Raw genomic sequence first — 4,171 nt, forward strand, 5'->3', positions numbered from 1 at the left:
CCTGGATGTACTATTTTACCTCTTTTTGTTATACACTGAGTTGAGTTGTTGATGAATCTGTAAAATAAGGATAGAGCTGGAGAGATTGCTTAGTGATTAAGGCACTTGCCTGTGAGGCCAAAAGACCCATGTTCTTCTGTTCATATCCCATGTAAGCCAGACACCCAGATGCACAAGGTGACATAAGTGTGCAAAGTTGCACATGTACACATGGTGGCACACACATCTGGAGTTACTTTGAAGAGGCTGGAGGCCCTGGAGCATGCTAATTCTCTCCCTCTCTCATAAACAAACAAAAAACCAAAAATAAGGATAATAGTGCCAGACATAAAGGACTCTTTTTTAAAAAATATTTTATTTATTTATTTGAGGGGAAGAGGGAGAGAGAGAGAGAGAGAGAGAGAGAGAGAGAGAGAGAGAGAGAGAGAGAATAGGGCCTCTAGCCACTGTAAACAAACTCCAGGTGCAGGTACCACCTTATGCATCTGGCTTGAGCAGGTCCTGGGGAATATAACCTGAGTTCTTAGGCTTTGCTGGCAAATGCCTTAACCACTAGGCAATCTCTCCAGCCCCATAAACGACTATTTTGAGGACTGCTTAAAAAATACCTACAAAAACATTTAATTTAACATAGTTTAATATATAAAAGTTAATAGGAGGGCTGGAGAGATGGCTTAGCGGTTATGGCACTTGCTGGCAAAACCAAAGGACCCAGGTTCACTTTTCCAATACCCACATAAAGCCAGGTGCACAAGGTGACACACGCACCTGCAGTTCATTTGCAGTGGCTGGAGGCTCTGGTGTGGCTGTTCTCTCCCTCTCTCTTTCTCTCTCAAATAATTAAATTAAATTAAATATTTTCTTTCTCACTCTATTCCTCCCCACCCTCTCTCTCTGCCTTTTTCAAATAAATAAAATATTTTTAAAAGATTGGGGGACTGGAGAGATGGCTTTGCAGATAAGACACTTGCCTGCAAAGGCAAAGGACCCAGGTTCAATTCCCCAGGACCCAGTGAGCCACACGCACAGGTGATGCATGTGTCTAGAGTTTGTTTCCAGTAGCTGGAGGCCCTGGTGTTCCCATTCTCTCTCTCTCCTTTTCCCTCTCACTCTGCTTCTTTCAAATAAATAATAAATAAATATAAGTTGCTTAGAAATCAATTTTTTTTGTTTTATTAGGAATAAAATGTTAAATGTTAAAATGTTATTTCTTCATTTTCCTTTTAAAATATCTTGTGACATAAAATAAAAATAAATAAATAAATATCGTGTAACATTTTAAGTACATTTGTAAGCAGATACTCCAAAATGTTCAAAAATTACACATAAAAAAATAAGATAATTTGACTACCACATATAATTATATGGTTTTGCACATGGTATCTAAATGCTATAAGTGGTTTTAACACTATATACACTGAAAATTTTATTAGTATATATGCATAATTATATATATATGTATATAATTATATATATGTGTATATATATGTATATGTATATATATATATGTATATATATATATATATATACATATATATATATTTATCAGTAAATAGGTCAAAGTTTCAATATGAGCACAAAGATATAGAATGAAAACACTTGGGAATTCATTGAAAAGAAAAATCAACAATAATTAATCTGTTAAATTTAGAACACACAATATGTGCAATTTTAAGTGTTTTTACAATAATATAATTTTATGTCAGATTGGTCTTATGTATTTTTTCTCAAAACTGTGTGGAGAGCTCTTCATGAATAAAGTCTTTTTGGTTACATATGTACATTGGACTATTGTCTACATAATTACATCACTTGCAATGATCTGCTATGGTTGGAAAAGGGTTGAGTGTGACCCTCTATGGGTTCTAATGTTAGTGGCTTAGTTCCCAGGGTGCCAGCATTGGGATGTGTGAGACTTTAGGGGAAGGAGCCTGGTAGGTGGTCTTTAGTTCAAGCCCAGTTACTCTCTGGCCTCCTGTCAAAGGAGGGATGTCACTTATTTTTTCCACATGCACAATGCTATTGCAACACCACTGTCTATGGACACCAAACCAGAGCTGAACACCTTGCCTAAGTCTCTAGAATTTGAAACTAGATAAACCTGTTTTTAATAAAGTTAACCTGTCTAAAGAACTTTGTCATAGCAATAAAACCAAAGTAGTTAATATAAACACATTTTCTACACATTTTGTTTTTATTTTTCCCTACTATAAGATAAAAAGATACACCTGTAATTACCAGTGAAGAGAGCAGATATGAGCAATGGAAAGAGAATTGTTGGTTCAGATAAAACATATTCAACTTAAAAAAAAAACTTCCATGTAATTCTGAAATTTAATATAATTTAATCAAATTATATACCTCATGTGGTCCTCTGATATTTATTTTCTGTTTACTGACACTAATCTTTGGAGAGCATTTGAAGAAACATTCTGCTGCAGACTCATTTTTCAACTATCCTGGTTACTAATACGGTTGGTCATCTTTTCAAATGGTTATTACTGGTATTTTTTTTGACAGTTGTATGTTCTTGACTGTTCCTTTCTCTGTTAGGTATTTATCTTTTCCTTTCTGATTTATAGGTATTCTATATGGAGTACAAACAGCAATATGTTTTATGGAATATTTTTCTTTTTTATAGAAAATTTATTTCATAAACATTTAAGAAAAAATATCTGTTTTTTTTCCCTTGAAGAGTATTACATACTGATACCTTAAAAGATAATAATAAAATTATTCTTTTAAATCACCTTTATTTTTTAATTTTCATTTCTTAATAACTTCCTTATTCTTCCCTGATCTTGCTGTTAATTTTTAGGTTCTTTCATTCCTGCTAATTATTTGCTTCATTTTTATGGTCAGCACTAAGGATGGAAGATACTCACACTTTCGAACCAACTCTCTACCCCCGAGCTACAAAGGCTCTAAAAGAATTTCTCTTTACACATTTTCCAGATCATTTTATTTAATTTGTTGGTACAATGATTACTTTTTTTTATAATTGTGAATGATATTTTATTCAGTCATCCGTTTACAACTGAAACTCTGGGAATTCACCATGAACATCTTTGCCTGTGAGCTTCTTACAGACACCAGAAAAAGTTTCAACCGTGCGCTCCACATTCTTCTGCTGGGCTTGGTCGAAATAAACCTTTGTGAGCTGCCACCATCCAGTTTCACACTGATCCTGTTGCCCACCATTTCACTTGGGAAGACCAAGTCCTCCAGGATGGGATCATGCGCTGGCTTCTGGGGCCTTTTGCTTATCTTTCCCGCTGCTTTTGGTTGTCGGTTTAGGCAGAATTCTCCTCTGAGCAATGAAGACTACATATTTCCTACTGAACTTTTTCCCTAATTCACGCGCTAACCGAACTTGGATTTTCTGGAAAGATTTCAGTTGAGGAACTGGAACAAAAATTATGATATCTTTCTGACCACCACTAACTTCTCTTTCCTTGGCCGCGGTGATGTGGAGCTCCCGCAGCTGAGCCTTGCGGTCCGAGTTCAAATCCGACCCAAACTCTTCTGGCCTCTCGCCATTTGGTCCCACGATCACTTGGCACTCGAGCTGACCATGGCTTTGTCCTTGAGGTGCCCCGGCTTAGAAAGAGCGCAGTGGTTAATCTTAATTGTCAGCTTCACTGAATTTAGAATCACCGTGGAAACAACCATTTCCCTGGGAAGGAGTCTGTAGCTGGTTAGGTTAGTTGAGATGGGAAGACACACTTTATTTTTATTTATTTATTTTTTTAAATTTTTTATTTATTTATTTGAGAGCGACAGACACAGAGAGAAAGACAGATAGAGGGAGAGAGAGAGAACGGGCGCGCCAGGGCTTCCAGCCTCTGCAAACGAACTCCAGACGCGTGCGCCCCCTTGTGCATCTGGCTAACGTGGGACCTGGGGAACCGAGCCTCGAACCGGGGTCCTTAGGCTTCACAGGCAAGCGCTTAACCGCTAAGCCATCTCTCCAGCCCGGAAGACACACTTTAAATGTGAGTGGTGCCATTATATGGGCAGAAGTCCCAGGCTGAACAGAAAGGAGAAGCGGCGTTCATGTCTCTGCGTCACTTCCTCGCTGTGGAGACTGGACATCCATGTCTCTGTGAACTTCCTCATTCTGGAGCCATGTGACCAGCCATATAAGCTCTGGCCATCACGTCTTACCGTG

The 4,171-nt window shown here is 37.7% G+C and overlaps 1 pseudogene; it reads right to left on the reverse strand.

The window, feature by feature from the left end:
• Positions 1 to 3,031: 3,031 nt before the first annotated feature.
• On the reverse strand, positions 3,032 to 3,576 carry LOC101615025 (annotated as a pseudogene).
• Between the last annotated feature and the right edge of the window lie 595 nt (positions 3,577 to 4,171).

The sequence above is a fragment of the Jaculus jaculus genome, chromosome 7 (assembly GCF_020740685.1).
Source record: "Jaculus jaculus isolate mJacJac1 chromosome 7, mJacJac1.mat.Y.cur, whole genome shotgun sequence".
In the NCBI taxonomy this organism is placed as follows: Eukaryota; Metazoa; Chordata; class Mammalia; order Rodentia; family Dipodidae; genus Jaculus; species Jaculus jaculus.